Here is an 18,195-nt window from a genome sequence, read left to right as displayed (position 1 = left end):
CCAGCAGAGTTTCCTGTGCTGCCCCATCATGCCCAGTATGTCCCAGTGGTCTCCAGGTAGGGTATGACCCCTTCACCATTGCACTCTCAGCCTGATCCTCCAACTGGTGTTTTACTATCTGTTTGTCTGCCCTTCCAGACTGTAATGGCCTAACTTGGGTACAAGAATATCGAGGGAGACCATGTCAAAACTCTTGCTGAATTTGAGGTGAACAACAGCCGCTATTCTCCCCTCCTGCACAAATGCCATTACTTCCTCATGAAGGCAGTCAGATTGGTGAGGCAGGATTTACCTTTGAAAGTTCATGCTGACTGCTTTTGGACACCTTCTTCTCTTTAAATGTCCCAGAAATGTCACCCAAGAGATATCGATGGCTTAGTGCTCATCAAGATGAGCTTGTACAGCCTGTGGATCCTGGGTGGCACTTTTGGCCTCTTTCAAAGATGGGTGCAACATTTGCTTGTCCTCACTCACAAGACACCTCTACCAATCCCGTGACCTTTCAAAAGCGATATTCCACAGAAATATCGATCTTTCCCTGTGACTTCATTACCACTATTCTGCCTGTGATACGCTGTGTTTAATTTCTCTGACCTTTCACATACTTTCCTGTCCTGATACAATGACCATTTCTGAAGTCATCTTTTCAGTAGACTGTCTAGACAAAGGCCCTTTCCATTATTCTCCAGTTTTCTCCTCCCTTTACTCTTTGTTCATTCAGATACCTCTCACCTATGCTGCTGCTTTGAGCTTCAGGGAGTTAAAGCTTGCCTGACTTTCAGTAGTCTAGTTGTCTCTTTAGCCAATTCTTTCCTTATGTTATATCTACTGTTTGTGTCTGTCTGTCTAGAACATTTCTCATAAGATCATCCCTTGTAGAAAGGCAACCTCATTAGAGATATCCTGTACTTAGCATATGCTTCAGGAGTGTGTTTCATTGTTTATGAAACTTTATCACGCTTTACTTTTCTTTGCTTGCAAACAGGAAAAATGCTTCTGTGCCTGTGTGCAGCCAGTTCTCTAAGGAAAGCAGGTGGGAGATGGGGCAAGGGAGCTGTAACATTCAGCTCCCAGAGTTCAGAGAAGTCTGATGGAAGGCAAAGTGAAGCAAGTCCCAGGCGGCCAGTGACAGAAATGGGGAGGCTGGGGAGGTGAGGAGCAAGGTTGTCCATACAGTGTCAGACCTCAAGGGACTGCTTTTCCTGCCTGCCCAGACCTCCTGAGGAGACACTCTGCATCAATATCAATTGGAGAACGCTGCTATCACCTCTTCTCTAAACTGAAATTAATAAAATAGAATGTTTAAAAAATGTATTTTTTATTAGGTGCGCTTTGAAATCTTCCTCTTTAACCCTACTATGAAATGATTCCAATTAGCTGTACAGGTCTTGAAGACTTGAAGAAAACTACAGGAGAGAAATAGCTCGTTAGGCCTTTCTGTATTTTAATGAGCCCCGATGGTGTATTTGGCCCTGAGTCTAGTTAGTGTTAGGGTATGGGCTTGCTTTGTGGATTAGGGTTTGGTGTAGGGCTGGGGTGAGGGTTAGGGTCAAGGCTAGCATTTTAATGTTAGGGATAGAAGCTAGGAATGGAGTGAGTAATAGGGTGAGAGTAAGAGTTTATGGGTTTGGGCTTTGGTTTAGAGGTAAGGTTTGAGGTTAGGGATTAGAGTAGTGGATTCCTGTCAGGGTGAAGGGTAGAGTTTAGGGGGAGGATTAGGGCTTAAGGTTCCTGGTTAGAAACAGGGTAAAGGCCTAACATGAATGTTTTCACAGTCAGTGTTGCAGTGGCATCAAAATTACCTGAACACATCTTTCCTCTTCAAAAGCTTTCATCTCTGTTGGCCAAACCCCTCTTCCCTCCCCCAAATCTCCCATCTCTCTCGTCCCAGCTACCCCTGACCTCCCCAAAGCTTTCATCTTGTTGGGGACAATATTGTAATGGCTTTCAAGACTGCAAGTATCTTTCTCCCCACTGCTGGCCAGTCAGGAGTGACCTCACAGCCAAGCACGTGCTGCTGTGCTGTAGAGGTTCCTGCTCAGCCTGCCCAGCAGTGCTGGAGGCAGGCGATGCCCTCCACCACCCCTGAGGTACTCTGCCTGCATACCAGCTCATGCTCCAGAAGGGCTCCCATATGTCCTGGCACACATGGGTGCTTCAGCTACCCCAGGGCAGTGGCCACCCCTGTGTGGATAACTGAATCAAGCCCTGAATGTAGATTTTCCGAAAAAACTTGTAACTTCGGCATAAAAGAACTCAATGTAATAGCTGAAAAAGTCTTCATTTCCAGCATTGCTAGGTTTTTAATGAATTTCATTATTTTGTTCATAGGTTTTTTTATTAGCAGCACCAAGGGTATGTACTAGCAAGCTGGTTATGCTCTCTTGCTCTATGGAAAGAGTTTTATGCAGCCACTTCCCACAATACATTTTGTTACCAATGGTTCAAATGGAGAAACATTGCTCAGAGGAACTGCTGTATTTCTATTGGCAATTTTTCTCTCTCTCCTTCTGCCTCTCTGTCTTTTCTCCTTCCTCTGCCATTCTACCTTCAATGAACTCTCCAAAGGAAAGACTCGTTGCATGACAGAATAACTCAGGTTGGAAGGGACTTGAATACTGTCTTCTCTGACTCTCCTGCTCGAGGCAGGTTGAAGTAGATGAGGTAGCTAAAAGGCTCCCCCAGCTTGCCATCATCCATAAAGGAGCTGAAGGTGAGCTCCATCCATCATACCGGGGAGATAATAAGATGTTCCAGTGTTGGCTGAAGTGCTGGTCATCAGGGATGTTTGCTAGTGACTGGTTGCCAGGAAGACTCCATACCACCAAGAACATTGGGCCTGATCATCCAGCTAAACTCCTCTAGCCTCTTCTTCCTGTTGCTTCTGTTGCTCCTGTTGCTTCTTCACCTCCTCTGCCTTCTCCTCCTCCTGTTGCCTCCTGTTGTCTCCTCCTCCGGTTCTTCTGTTTCCTATTTGCCTCTCCTCCTCTTTCCTCCTTCTCCTCCCCTCTTCTTGTTGCCTTCTGTTGTCTCCTGTTGCTCTTCCTCTCTTCCTTTTATTGCTCCTGGTTCCTTCTGTTGCACCTTCTCCTGTTGCCTGCTGTTGCCTCCTGTTGCCTCCTCCTCCTGATTCCTCCTGTTGCCTCTCCCTCAAGTTGCCTCCTGTTTTTTCTTGTTATGTCTCCCTTCACCTCCCGTTGCCTCTCTTGCCTCTTCCTGCTCTCTCTCCTGCTGGTTCCTCTTTCCTCCTGTTGCCTCCTTTCCCTCATCCTGCTCTTGCCTCCATTTTTCCTCCTCTCCTCTTGCCTCCTGTTTACTCCTTGCCCAGGGGCATCTCTGTGTTGGCAAGTCAGGTCAGAAAGAACACTGAAGAGAGGAGGGAGCTTTCTGTTGGCCAATGAATGGGTGAAAGAACTTGATCCAGTTCCTCAAAGACCTACTGATCTGTCAGTGTCATGCCGTAGGAGTCTCCTTCTCTTGCCAAACCTGACAGCTGCATTGCTGTTCCCCCAGCACAGCAGGAAACCGAAAGCACAGACCCTGGAAAGCACCTTTCCTTCCAGGTAGCCCCTGCCTTGATGTGCTTCTTGAAAAGCTGCCTCTGCCAGTGTCGTGGGGTGATGTGCAGCTGTGAGCAGCCCTGAGCCAGGCAGCACCCTCCTGACAGCAGAAGGACCCTGCCCTGATGGGGGTCTCTCCTTCCACCCACAGCTTCTCCCACAGCGCCATGGGGAGCTCCCCGGGCAGGCTGAGCGCTGACCTGGCAGGCAGCAGAGTCCCTGCGCCAGCACACACCCCCCTGGGGTGCAGGGACCCTGCTCTGAGGACAGCCCTGGGCACCCCTGGCTGCACACCCAGCTTCATAGACCTGCAGCCGTCCCTGGAGAAGGCAGCGGTCATGCCCTGTCCTCTGATGGTGCAGCAGGGATCCCTGCTCTGGAGCAGGTCCTCCTCCTCTATACAGGAATGAGATTCCTGTGGGCCATGCCAGCTTTACGAGATCCCTCCACAAACTGCAGCTGCATTGCCCTGCACCCAGAGACTTACTGTGTCAAGGGCCCCGAAGATTTCTCCTCCTTTGAGCCCTCAGCACTTGCCCCACTGCTGACTGCCTTTAAACCTTTCTCTGCCTCACTCCTCTCCCCTCGGTGCCTGCAGGCAGGCCCTCAGCCCTGCTGCGCTTTGCAGAGGAGCTGCTCCTGGCCAGAGCTGTCTCTCTGCAGTGCTGCCCACTTGCCATGAGCTCCCTCCCTCCCAGGAGTCCGGCACAGCCTGGCAGCAGAGGAGCAGCCCAAGGCATTTTAATGACCCCTCTGGTGGGTTTGGTGCCGAGTCCATGAACCTCAGACACTGAGAGGAAGTTGAAGAAACTTCTCAAGAAGTCAAAGTCAGATGCCAACTCCAAAGTTTCTTGGAGCCTTAATGGGTCCCGCTGAGGGACATTACTGACAAAGCTCCCCAGGGGCTGCTTAGAGCAGAAAACAGGAGAAGTGATGACAAGTAGACAAAGGCAATGTAAAGGAACAGATTCTGAGTAAACTTTCACGTGTTCCTTGAAGGCAAAGGGCCAAGCCCTGACCCCCAGCCCCTGGGAAGGGAGATCCTTTTCCCTCACATGTTGCTCAGGGCTCTTCCTGGGGCAGTGTGATGTGGGGATGTGCAATGCCAAGAGCAGGACTACGGTACAATCCCTCCCAGGCTCCCAGGTGGGGAAGGGGAGGCAATGAGACCCTAGCGCTGTAAGGAGAAGGTACTTGATCATAGGCATCAGTGGCAGAGACAACAGCCAGAGCCAAGGGAAGAAAGAGCTGATCTGTGTTGGGGGCTTCTCAGACTTTCTTCATCCCTCTATAGTCTCCACCACAGGCTATCCGACGGTGTCCCACACCTGCACCTCTTTCTCTATAGGCTGTAGACATAGAATCATCGACTCATAGAATCATTTAGGTTGGAAAAGACCCTTAAGATTGTTGAGGCCAAGTGTAAACCTAACACTACCAAGTCCACCACTAAACCAGGTCCCTAAATGCCACGTCTACATGTCTTTTCAATACCTCCAGGGATGGTGACTCAACCACTTCCCTGGGCAGCCTGTTTCCAATGCTTAATAGCCCTTTCGGTGAAGAAATTTTTCCTAATATCCAATCTAAAGCTTCCCTGGTGCACCTTGAGGCCATTTCCTCTTGTCCTATCACTTGCTGCTTGGGAGAAGAGACTGACCCCCACCTCGCTACAACCTCCTTTCAGGTAGTTGTAGAGAGCAATAAGGTCTCCCCTCAGCCTCCTTTTCTCCAGACTAGACAACCCCAGCTCCCTCAGCTGTTCCTCACAGGACTGTTCTCTAGACCCTTCACCATCTTCATTGCCCTTCTTTGGACACACTCCAGCACCTCAATGTCTTTCTTGTAGTAAGTGACCCAAAAATGAACACAGTATTCGAGGTGCGGCCTCACCAGGGCCGAGTACAGGCGGACAGTCACTTCCCTAGTCCTGCTGGCCACACTATTTCTGATACAAGCCAGGATGCTATTGGTCTTCTTGGCCACCTGGGCACACTGCTGGCTCATCTTCAGCTGGCTGTCGACCAACAGCCCCAGGTCCTTTTCTGCTGGCCAGCTTTCCAGCCACTCTTCCCCAAGCCTTTAGTGTTGCATGGGGTTGTTGTGACCCAAGTGCAGGACGCAGCACTTACTTAGCCTGGCAGAACCTCATACAATTGGCCTCAGCCCCTCGATCCGGCCTGCCAGATCCCTCTGTAGAGCCTTTCTAACCTCAAGCAGATCAACACTCCTGCCCAGCTTGGTGTCATCTGCAAACTTACTGAGGGTGCACTCGACCCGCTCATCCACATCATTAATAAAGATATTAAACAGAGCTGGCCCCAATACTGAGCCCTGGGGAGCACCTCTTGTGACCAGCCGCCAACACTGGATTGAACTCCTTTCACCACAACTCTTTGAAGCCCGGCAGCTAGCCAGTTCGTTACGCAGCGAACAGTGTACCCTTCCACCCATGAGCAGCCAGTTTCTCCAGGAGAATGCTGTGGGAAACAATGTCAAAGGCTTTGCTAAAGTCTAGGTAGACAACATCCACAGCCTTTCCCTCATCCACTAAGCGGGTCACCTTATCATAGAAGGAGATCAGGTTAGTCAAGCAGGACCTGCCTTTCATAAAGCCATGCTGACTGGGCCTGATCACCTGGTTGTCCTGTACGTGTCGTGTGATGGCACTCAAGGTGATCTGCTCCATAACCTTCCCTGGCACCGAGATCAGACTGAGAGGCCTGTAGTTCCCTGGATCCTCCTTCCAGTCCTTCTTGTTGATGGGCATTACATTTGCTAACCTCCAGTCAACTGGGACCTTGCCAGTTAGCCAGGACTGCTGATAAATGATGGAAAGTGGCTTGGTGAGCACTTTTACCAGCTCCCTCAGTGCGCTTGGGTGGATCCCGTCTGGCCCCATAGACTTGTGTGTGTCTAAGTGGTGTAGCAGGTCACTAACCTTTTCCCCTTGGATTATGGGGGCTTCATTCTGCTCCCTGTCTTCCAGCTCAGGGGCCTGGGTACCCAGAGAACAACTGTTCTTACTATTAAAGAGTGAAGCAAAGAAGGTTTGAAGGACCTCAACCTTTTCCTTATGCTTTGTCACTCTGTTTCCCCTGCATCCAATAAAGGATGGAGATTCTCCTTAGCCCTCCTTTTGTTGCTAATGTATTTATAGCAACATTTTTTCATGTCTTTTATGGCAGTAGCCAGATTAAGTTCTAGTTGGGCTTTGGCCCTTCTAATTTTCTCCCTGCATAACCGCAGCACATCCTTGTAGTCCTCCTGAGTGGCCTGTCACCTCTTCCAAAGGTCATAAACTCTCTTTTTTTCCCGTAGTTCCAGCCAAAGCTCTCTGTTGAGCCAGGCCAGTCTTCTTCCCCGCTGGCTCGTCTTTCGGCACATGGGGATGGCCTGCTCCTGCGCCTTTAAGATTTCCTTCTTGAAGAATGTCCAGCCTTCCTGGACTCCTTTGCCCTTCAGGACTGCCTCCCAAGGGACTCTGTCAACCAGTCTCCTAAAGAGGCCAAAGTCTGCCCTCCGGAAGTCCCAGGTAGCAGTTCTGCTGACCCCCCTCCTTACTTCTCCTTGAATCCAAAACTCTATCATTTTGTGATCGCTATGCCCAAGACTGCCTCCAACCATCACATCACCCACAAGGCCTTCTCTGTTCACAAACAACAGGTCCAGTGGGGCGCCTTCCGTAGTTGGCTCCCTCACCAGCTGTGTCAGGAAGTTCTCTTCCACACGCTGCGGGAACCTCCGAGACTGTTTCCTCTCTGCTGCATTCCAGCAGACATCTGGTAAGTTGAACTCCCCCACAAGAACAAGGGCTAGCGCTTGTGAGACCTCTCCCAGCTGCTTGGAGAATATTTCGTCTGCCTCTTCATCGTGGTTGGGTGGTCTACAACAGACTCCCACCATGATATCTGCCTTGTTGGCCTTCCCCCTGATTCTTACCCAGAAACACTCAACCCTGTCATTACCATCATCAAGCTCTAGACAGTCAAAACACTCCCTAACATACAGGGCTACCCCACTGCCTCTCCTTCCTTGCCTGTCCCTTCTGAAGAGTTCATAGCCATCCATTGTGGCACTCCAGTTGTGCAAGTCATCCCACCATGGCATTTCTGTAATGGCACCTAGATCATAGTTCTCCTGCTGCACAATGGCTTCCAGCTCCTCCTGTTTGTTGCCCATGCTGCTTGCATTGATGTAGATGCACTTCAGTTGGGCTATCAATCCCGCCCCCTTTTTGGGGGGAGAAGCCATAATTCCTACATGACCATTCTCAGGCGCTTCTGTGGTTTCTAACACATCCATAACCCTTCCATCTTTGCTGCTGCATGGATCTCCATCCCCTACCTCCACTGAGATGGCAGACCAAAGGACCTCGCTAGCCCATTGTTCCATCAAACACTGGCTTGCTGCCCAAAGGCTTATCTCTAGGGAGCCTGCTTTTATCCCTTTCCCCCTTCAACTCTAGTTTAAAGCTGTTCCAATGAGCCCTGCTACCTCCGTCTTTTTTTCTTTATGGAAGCAGTTTTGACGCAGGGTGTAGGCCGACTTAACCTCAGCGACACCTCCAAGCTAGATGAACCATCGTCCTTGTTATTGTTCGGTGCCACTTGCAGAGCCTCGTACCTATTGTGCAAGGGCATCTGGGAGGGTGGGGTCTCGTCAGAGAGGAGATGCGCCTGCTGTACTGGGCAGGAATTTGTCGCCGTTGCCCACTACCCCTTAAGTCACTGTGTTCAGGCAGGCGGAGAGAGGATAGGGAATCCTCCATCTCATGTGTCCTGTCTGCCTGTTGGGCCTGTCCCAGAGAAGGTAGGGTGCGATTCCAGTAGTCTATCTCTCTCTCGCACTCCCTGATACTCCATGACCTACTCACCTCCTCCTGGAGCTCTGTCACTAAGCGGAGGAGTTCCTCTAGCTGGGCGCACCTCCTGCCCCCAGTCCAGGAAAGACATTGATCAGCTGGAGCAAGTTCAGTGAAGGGGCACCAATACAGGGGGCTGGAGAACTTGCCACCTGAGGAAAGGCTGAGGGAACACTGTTCAGTATGGAGATGAGAAGGCTTTGGGAAACCTCATGGAGCATTCCAGTTCCTATGAGGCAATTCAGAAATAGAGCCAGGCTCTTCATCATGGTGCATGGTGGGAAGATGAGAGGCAAGGGACAAAAGTTGAAAGAATGTTCAGGCAGGAGATGAAGACCATGAGGTCTATGAGGTCATAACCATGAGGTCACTTACGCACTGGAAGAGGTTGCCCTGAGAAGTTGTGCAGTCCCAATCCTTGGAGGTTTTCAAGTCTTATTTCCCCCTAAATATCATCTCCAAACATTGAACAAAAGACTCTTGCTCATGCAAGAATGAAGCAAAAGCCTAAGGCACCAGCAAAAGCTCTGCCTCCCCTGGGCCCTCTCTTCCCTATGAAAGAGGTCTTCCACCTACCCCACACTTCTTCCACCCTCAGCCTTTGCAGCTGCATGTGCCTGGCTTGCCCACTTGCCTTCACTCCTACTGGAAGCTGGCACCCACCCCACACCTGGAGTCCACCTGGCCATGGAGGCAGGGAGAGGCCAGGTCCACTGTGCCCGGTGCTGGGCACAGCTTTTTCCTGGGAATGTCCCAAGGAGCTCTCCTCGTGTGTGCCAGCCTGTGGCCTGGCAGGGGTGGAATGGGACAAGGGCTGCTGGGCAAGGCTGAAGTAGCTCAGCTGGGAGAGCGTTAGACTGAAGATCTAAAGGTCCCTGGTTCAACCCCGGGCTTCAGCAATGATTTTCTCCCTTTGATTTTTGCCTTCTTCCATCCTGCCCCAGCAGGATGCTCTCCCAGAGCAGAGCATACTGCCGACGGGGGAGGCCACCACCCCCCAGTCCCGGGGAGAGGCACTCCCTGGTGCTGAGGCCTGAATGGCAGCATCCTCCCTCCAGAGGTCTGTCACAGCGAGACCTCTGATGTGCCAGGGACAGCTGACAAAGCCATGCTGAGGATGGTCCCTTGTGGTGCACTGGCTCCTGAATTGTCCAGTCACAAGCTGCCTGAGCAGAGTTTCTTGGCCCCCTTTGCCCCCCTGCTGCAATGGTTGATGAAACACAGATGTGCTCCTCTCTGGGCATCAGCAGGGAGACACGCAGCACAGGGGGACCCCTTGGGGGCCCCACATGAACATCCTCTGCATTGGCTCCTTGCTGCTGCAGGGGCACAGGTCGGGACAGAAATGCCAGCCGTGGCTCCCCTGGGGTCTAGCATGGAAGGTCACCAGCTCTCACACGGTGACTTCCAAACAGCCCCAGTTCAACCACTGGATGTCATTTTTACTCTCCAAATTTACCTCCCTCTGCATTTCCTGAGCATCACACATGCTTCTGTGTTCTCCATTCTCTCAGCACCAAACCCAGGGCTCACAGCACAAGTGTCTCAGCTGTCCCCAGTTTCCATACCCAAATCTGCTCACCCACCAGACTGGAGTGTCCAGCTCAGCTGCAGCCCTTCAAAGCCATCAGTCCCTGCCCAGAGGAAGAAAGACCTGCTCATGAGCTCCAACAAGCTGCTGGGCTCCCCTCTTGCAACCTCTTGCTGCTCCAGAACCCTTCTCGCCCATCAGGAACACAGTGACAACTTTGACCCAGGACATCTCCCTCTGTCTTCAGTCTCAGCCTCTCCCCAGTCACCCAGTCAGGCCAAGGAATGGCACAGACTGGCCTATAGTCCCACAGCAACGTGCATGTTCTAACCCGTGCAGTTCTGCTGCCTCATAGCCGGCTCCCCAGGCATGCACCTCCAGGGAAGTCTGGCTTTTGTTGTGCCTGAGCGCAAGGGAGAGGAGGGGAGAGGAGAGACCATTCTGAACAAGCAAAGTTACTGTCTTGCCAGCTTTGAGCATGAGCTTGCAAATACTTGGCCACAGGGGTAGTGCCTGCAGGATTACCATTGATCCAAAAGAGTCCTTCTAGGTTGTTCTTGAGCAAGAATGGGAAAGTCATTGCCGGGGATGGGCTTTGAGGACCATGTGTGCAAAGCAGAATAGATGAGCAGTCCATCCCTTAGTTCCACTCAGCCACTCCAGAAGTTCACGGTGACTGTGGTCTGGTTTTGATTCCCCCAAACCCTCTCTGCCAGGCAGGGGCTCAGCAGGGAAAAATCTATGGCATTGGGAAAAATCTATGGCACTGGGGCAACACAATTGCCCCAGCTGTACCACCATGGGGACACCGTCCCTGCATGTGGTCAAACCATCGCCCTTTGAGTTAACAGCTGAACACGCTCAGCCACCTTGCCACAGAGACCCCAGCCAGGGCTGTCCCAAGGCACTGCTTTGCTGTCAGGACAGGCCTCAGTGCTGAAGGAGTGGGAAGGTCCCTGAGCCAAGCCACATGCGCAGCCCCATGGAGGTGGAAGCCTGCCCTTCAGCTCACCTCCAGGGATGGTGGGGGACAGAGGGGTGCAGGGAGAGGCCCAGTGCCTGGAGGAGGGGGATGTAAGATTTCTGCCCCCGTGTCCCTCCCCCACATGCCCTGGGGTGCCATCAGAGGCTGGGGCACCTCCCCTCAGGGAGGGCATTTCCCTCACCCTGTTGCACGGCTCCTGCTGTGGAGTTGGGACAGATGTGGCCCAGAGGGGTGTTGCCCTGGGCGTCAGAGGAGGCTCAGGTTGTTTCCTCTCTATCAACCCACCCTGGAGTGGTCCAGAGCATGGGAGAAGTGCCTGAGCAAGAGCCTCCTCCTGCCCCGTTGCCCTGCAGAGACGTTGAAGGGGCTGCGCTCTGCAGTGCAGCACTGTGCCAAAATCAGACCCCAGCGGAGAGGCTGTCCTGACTTCCCCATCTCAGAAGGTTCAAGTGCTGTTTTCTGCAGAAGGTCCCTGGGCACCCAGGGACAACAGGACTGTGCTTGTCATAGACATGTTATGGAGAGAGGGTCTCTCCTGCTGGCGAGTGTCAAGGGGATGTAGCTCAGTGGAAGAGCGCCCACTTCGCATGAGGGAGGTCCTGGGTTCAATCCCCAGCATCTCCATGGGGTGTTTTTGCCCTGAATCCCCAGCCTCAGGCAGGTGCGGGTTAGAGCTTGGGGCACTGGTCCTCTCCAGACCCTGTGGGCCTGCCCTGCCCACCCAGGGCTTGGCTGTGAGTGAGGAGGGCTATGTGCGCAGCCTCTGCTGAGCCCCCTCTTGGAGGAGAAGCAGGCAGCTGTGCTGGACCTGAGATGGGGTCACTGCCCTGCACCACAGACCCACCCACAGAGTGTGGTCCTGTGGGGAGATCTCAGGCAGGGGACAGAGGTCAGCAGCACACTAGGAATCCTTTCTGGCTGCAGTGAGAGATGTGGTGTGAGGGTGCTGGTCCAGCCCAGGTGTCCTTTGGGACCAGGGCCACACTGGCCTGGTGCTTTCCAGGGGTAAGGGTCTGAGATTGTCCTGTTCCAGGTGGAGACCCATACCATGTGGGAAGCACCCTCTGTGCCAGCAGGTAGGGGTGTCTGAGCTGGACGAGCCTGAGCGGGGCTGTGGGTCTCCCAGCTGGAGGAATGACATTCTTACGCTGACCCTGTCTCCAGGTCCTTCTCCTTCCACCATCACCAGTGGCTTGAGCAGAGCCTCAGCTCAGGGAACCTGGAGCTGCTGAGGTCAGGCACAGCCCTGCTGAGGTGGGACTGGTAGGGCCAGTGCCCAGCTCTTGCTCCTGGGGTGTTTGGTGCCTCTGTCACCCTGTGGTGATGCATTGGGGAGGCACAGGCCTGTCCACGCCATGCACAGGCAGTGAGGGCCAGGAGATGGTGCCTTGCTGCTCCCTTGGCAATAACACCTGTAACCAAAATGGGGTATGAGACATGGACTTTCACTGCAGGGTGCCCAGCCCCCAGGAGCGTGAGCCCAGCCTCAGAGAAATAAGGTTGCTCTCCTGTGGACTTTAAACAGGCATGCTCTGCCCAGCATAGGGGCAGCAGTGCTGAGAGTTGGGGTCTCACTGTGACCCCCCCTCAGGTAGCTCCTCGGGAGCTGCAGGAGAAACCACAGATCTGGGGCACAGTGACAATCCTGCTTGGCTGCAGAGAATGGACCCAGCCCGCAGGGCAGACTGTTCAGGTCCAAAATGCCATGAAACAGGTACTTGCTGCTCAGGTGTGCTGCCCCCTCAAGCACACACAGGCCTGTGGCATCTCCCCAAGGAGGAGGAGGCAAACCTCTGCCAGGTGCCAGAGTAAGGGAGAAATATTACACCTACGGGAGGGCAGAGCTGGCGGCGAGGTGGCACGGGACAGGCACTGGGCTCTTTGCCCTGGTCCCCACTTGGGACACCTTGACTCTGCTGGTCAGTGTCCATGCTGCCCATAGACCCCCACCATCCTGTGTTCAGAAGATAACACTCCCCCCTTCTTCTTTACTTCACTTCACCTTACTTCTCTGAGATGCAGGGCTGGAGCTTGCCCCAGTGGGAGTTTTCCAGGGGATGGAGGCTGTGTTTGCAGTGCCCATGTATGTCACCCATCATCGTGGGCGTCTGGCCCTGGGAACGCTGCTCTCCCATGGGGGCTGCCAGCAGGAAGGCTCCAGGGTATGGGGCAAAGGGGTGTGTGAGCCTGGGCTTCCCCCAGAACCCCCAGCGTCACCCCAGGGGTGGTGGAGCTCCCGGCAGGGAATGGGGCAATGCTGAAGTGGGAGAGGATGTTGGCGACAGCCGCCTCCTCCCCTCTTCTCCTCTAGGGCCAGATCCTGCTGTTTGCAGCAGTACTGAGCTGCAGGAACTCCCCACAGGGAACCCTGCCTGCCACAGACAGCAAATGCACCTTCCAGCCCACAGCAGAGGAGCCTTTTGGGGAAAAGGCAGAGGGGTGTGGAGACCCACCAGCGGGAGCAGGGAGGGCAGTTTGGGTGCCAGGTCCTGCCCAGGTGTCAAAGCCTTCTCCTCGACTGGCTCCTGCGTAAGAGCCTTCTCTGCGGGGCAGGGGCAGGTGAAAGCCCCGGCCAAGGGAGAGGGACCCTGGCTCAGCTCCCAGCAGCACCTGCTTTAGAGGAGGGACACAAAATCTCATCTGCCATGGAAACGTGCCCACATGAGCATCCTCCCAGATGAGCCCTTCTTCAGGCCAGGGGCTGGACCACGGCTTTTGGCTACAGCACACATCTCGTGGGGATCCTTTCTCCATCCCTCTGGCCCTCCAACAGCGCTGAGGGAAAGGTGCCCCAATCTCCCCTGCTCCCCTCCCTCCTGTACCTGCCCACAAGTACTGCCCCGACACAAACCCAAACTGACACCCCTGGCAAGGCAGCAGGAGGGCAGGGGTGGGGCTGGAGGGGAGCAGGAGGAGGGGGTCCCAGGGCTGCCGTGGGGCCTTACAGCCCCTGCTCAGGAAGAAGGCAGCTCTGCGGCTGTGGCAGTAGTGCTCGGGGTCTGTGAGGGCCCAAGGCAGCAGGAGCAATGGAGATGGGTCCTGGCAGAGCATGAGGAGAGGGAATCCCAGCCCCACGTGTCCCTGAACATGGCTCTGCACCCTGTGCTGGGGCAGTGGGGAGCAGAGCTGCCTCCTGACCATTATGGGAGGTAATCGTGGGCCTTGATCCCACCTGGGGCTGGCTGGGGTGTTCAGGGCACTGCAGCCACCTTAGGCTCACTTCTGTGAGACAAAAGCCCAGGGCTTCCCCTGTCCTGGCAGCTCTGTCATGGCCTCTGCGCTGTGGGACCAGCGGGGCCCAGGCAGGGGGAAAGAGCAGCTGGAAACCCAAGGGTGAGGAAATGGGTGCTGCCGCTGAGGTGCATCACGGGACCTATCAGAGAGCCATTTGGACTCGAAAGTGCCTGTGGCCAGCAGGATGGAAATGTCTCTGTCAGCAGGATTATTCCCCAGGGACCATGGGCTCTCGCAGCCCCACAGCCTGACCCCGACCCTGCGCCCCTTCCGCACGCCATGTCCTTCTTCTCTGCTCCCCCTGGTGAGCCTCAGGGAGACACCCGCCACCTGGGCAGGCAAGCACCAGCTGTGGGTCAAAGCCCTCAGAGACTTTTAATAAGAAGAAATCTGGAGGCACAGCAGAAAGAGGGGAATACAAATAGAGGAAACTCCAGGCGGTTTCTGCTGCCCATGGGTCAAGGGAGACAGTTCCCATGTGCTCACAGCTCTCCCAGCTGCACAGACCTCTCCTCCTCCCGGCTGCACCCAGCTGCACAGCAGGGATGGGCTCTCCTGGCCTGGGGCTCAGGGACTGTTGTGCACAGAGCTCCACTGTCACAGCCTTTGTGTCCTCACGGGGATGTGCCAGAGACACCTCTTCAGCATCATCATAGCCCATGCTCGCCAGGGATAGGGACAAGGTGTCTCCTTCAGCTCTGGGGACCCCGACACTTGTCCGGGAGCGCAGGCTGGCCCCTGCAGGCAGCAAGGCAGGACATTGCAGTTCACCTCATGGGGTCTGTACATCATCTTCCTCCCAGCTCCTCACCACATTCAGCTCCTTCTCCCACCCCCAGTCCCTCCAAGGAAAACTCCTGGGGCAGGTTCCCCCTTCCCAGGAGGTTGGGGTCTCAGGACAGCAGCGACTCGGGTGCCACCAGGGATGGCACCCCAGGAACCAGCAGTGCTAAATTTCCCTCTCACCTCTGGGTGCATCCCTGGGCCCTGCTCCTCCTCTGGCACCCTGGACATTTCCCACTCGCCCTGCTCAGGGGCAGCGTCCTCCCAGGGTCAGAAACCTCCCTGGCATCATCATAGCCATGCGCTGGCTCACCTGCGGCCAGGACAAGAACATCTGAAAGGAGAGGGGAGCTGGTGACAGTGAGAAGATACGTCCTGCAGAGCAGAGGACGGGAGGAGGCGCAGGGACACAGGGCTGAGACACTGGTGTTGGCAGCGCCACAGGAGACCCCCGTGTCCTCCCCATCTCTGACACTGACACTCAGTGACACCTCTGTCCAACACATGTCTGCAGGGAGACGAAGCCCTTCCTGCCTCCGTTACCTGCTGCTGATGCCAGACCATCCTCCTCCTCGCTGAGCCCAGGGGAGGGCTGCAGCTGGCTCAGGGACTCCTCTGAAGAAGAGCCTGGAGAGATGCACAGTGGGTGTTATGGAGCGAGCCCCACTGACCTGGCCCATGGTCAGCGCTGCTGGGGAAGGGGGACCCACAGAGCTGGGGCTGCATGGGGAGGAGGGCTGGGAATTTACCCTGCTCCCCTGGCACAAACCCTGTCTCAAAGGTGCTCCCAGAGGTGCCCTAGGACAGCCCCTTCCCTCCCTCCTTGGGTGTCACATGGGGTGCAGGGGCAGAAAGAGAGGGGCTGTCCAGCTGGGCCGGTGAAAGGTGGTTGGGAGAAAGCTCCTCTCCTGGGCCCAGGACCTGGATGCTCTCCCCACACACCACATGGCGCCAGTGCTGCAGGGACCACGGGCTGGGGGCTTCAGGGGATCAGCTCTGGGTTAGGGCCAGGGGAAAGGGTCCTGCAGATGTGCCTCCAGGGAGGACCCACACCCACCTGAGCGACCAAACCTCGCCTGCTTCTCCCATGCTGGGCTGTAACCGATCTCCTCGTACACGGCCTCGGGGAAGAGCTCCTGAGCTCTCCTGGAGCCTGGGGATAGAGGCAGGGCTGGCAGAGGGACAGGCAGAGAGCCAATGGGACCCCACTGTGCTCCCCCAAACCTCTTCCTTGGGCCAGCCCAGCACTGCTCCGACAGCACAGCCCCACTGCACTGTCCAGGCATGGCTGCCACATCCCCGGTGAGGGCAACATTGCTGTGCAGATCCTCTGGGGCAGCATCACCCTCACATCATCCCTTTGGAGACAGCGCTCATGCCCCTCTGGCCCCTGGGTCATGCCCCCTTGTCTGACCCTGGAGCAGCTCCCATGTTTCCTCCACCTGGAGCTGCCCTCTCTCTGCCCCACGGGTCTATAGCAGGGCCCCTGCCCTTCTGGTGGGTGGGCAGGGCTGGGCAGAGGGACAGGCTGGGAGCCTGACACCATGGAAATGGACCCTCCTGCCCCACGCTCCTCCTAGCATCTCCATTGCCCCAGAGCGCCCTCCACCAATACCCAGAGCACTGCCAGCCTTGGCCATCTCCCCTCTGCTCACATCTCCCCGAGCCCCACTCTCCCCGTTTCTCTCCTTGCCTCTGGCAGCCCCCCACCTCTGGGCTCTCTCCACCCCTTGCTGCTGGTGCCCCATGGCCAGGCACTCACTGGGGTGGTGTCTGGGACAGGTGGCAGCACACAGTCCCACCCCCTCAGCTCTGCCTGTGCCCCTCACTGACATCCCGCAGCACCCCACAGCCCTTCCAGGAGGTATCTTCCCCTGGCACCATTGTGGCAGGACCCACCTCTGCGCCCAGTCCTGGTGCTTAGCACTTGCCCGGCCAGGAGGGCCAGGAGCAGGCAGAGAAGGGCCCCCAGGATGATGCAGATGATGACGGGCACTGAGACTCTCCCGCTGCCAGTCAGACGGCCTCGAGTGGGATCTGCATGGGCAAGAACATGGAAGGGGCAGCACCAGGCCTGGGAGAGGTGGAGGCAGCATCAGTCCTGACCCCCATCACACAAGGCAGCAAGGGGTGGAGTGCCCCAGGGGTGAGTGATGGGCAAGCTTCTACCCTGCTGAGTAAATTACAACCCTCCCTAACCCACCACCACCCCCAGTGCCTCCTCCTGGGAGTTTCACACCCCAGCAAGGAGCCCCTTCCATCCAGCTGTGGGTCACAGCCTGGCCCCGGGGATACCCAGCCCCGGGGGAGGACAAGTTACCTGCTTGGGGTGGGAATGCTGCCGTCCTGGGTGTAGCTGCAGAAGAGGCAAAGGAGAGCTGGGCTGAGAGGGTGGTTGTGCGGGTCCCGGGGAGCCTCCTCCCCAACACCCTGTGTGTGTCTGGAGATGCCCCTGACACATCCCCCCCAAATTGCCCCTCCTGTAGTGCTAGAAAGGGAGGCCGGGACAGGGCCCAGCGCCTCTGCTCTGGGCGGCAGGCAGGAAGGCACAGGCAGCCCAGGGGATAGCCCTGGGGCTGCAGGGCCCCACGGGCATGGCGGAGGACGTCCAGATCCACCGAGGCTGCTCCGCACTTGGCACCAGCCTCCTGCACTCCACAGGAATGTTCCTGCTCTGGGAGGTCAGGGCCCATGCCAGGACCAAGTGGGTGAAGGCTTTCCCCACCTCGACCCCGAGCAAGGGGTCCCAGCCCTGCCACTCACCTGAGCAGCGCACGGCAGCATCTTCCTTATGCCGACAAGCACCGCTGTCCCCAGGACGGGCCCAGCAGTCCTGCAGAGACAGCTCTGTCCCCCGGCACTCCACCTGCTCCAGCCAGATAGGGCCCATCCCCATCCCAAACGCAGCCTCATGCAGGGCAGACACCGCGGGGCCACAGCCCAGCTGCCTGCATGCCACCTCAGCATCCCGCATGTCCCAGGAATCGTCACACCGTCCCCCAAGAGCCACGGTGCCAGACCTCCACTCTGCCCGAGCACCTGTCCTCGCCTCCCACTGCACGAATCTTCTCCCTGCTGGAGAAGGCAAAGACTTCCCATGGCACTGAGACAGCAGGCAGAGCCCTGCCAGACAAGAAGGGTACACAGGGGAGCAGCTCCCTACCTGTGCAGCTCGTGGAGTTGGGGCACGGGGCCAACGGGGTCGGGGGCATTTCTGGGCGTCCCCCTGAAGAAGGAA

At 55.9% G+C, this 18,195-nt stretch overlaps 2 non-coding genes and 1 pseudogene across 2 annotated transcripts; 2 read left to right on the top strand and 1 right to left on the bottom strand.

The window, feature by feature from the left end:
* Positions 1-18,195, bottom strand: part of LOC127025989 (scavenger receptor cysteine-rich type 1 protein M130-like) — a 272,619-nt pseudogene that overhangs the window by 236,940 nt on the left and 17,484 nt on the right.
* TRNAF-GAA (transfer RNA phenylalanine (anticodon GAA)) lies at positions 9,251-9,323 on the top strand. The gene has a single exon. It is a non-coding gene; the product is annotated as a tRNA-Phe (tRNA).
* TRNAA-CGC (transfer RNA alanine (anticodon CGC)) lies at positions 11,493-11,564 on the top strand. The gene has a single exon. It is a non-coding gene; the product is annotated as a tRNA-Ala (tRNA).

This window comes from Gymnogyps californianus, chromosome 26 (genome assembly GCF_018139145.2).
Source record: "Gymnogyps californianus isolate 813 chromosome 26, ASM1813914v2, whole genome shotgun sequence".
Taxonomy (NCBI): domain Eukaryota; kingdom Metazoa; phylum Chordata; class Aves; order Accipitriformes; family Cathartidae; genus Gymnogyps; species Gymnogyps californianus.
Note: the sequence above shows the minus strand (reverse complement) of the source record. Positions and strands in the feature narration are given on the sequence as shown.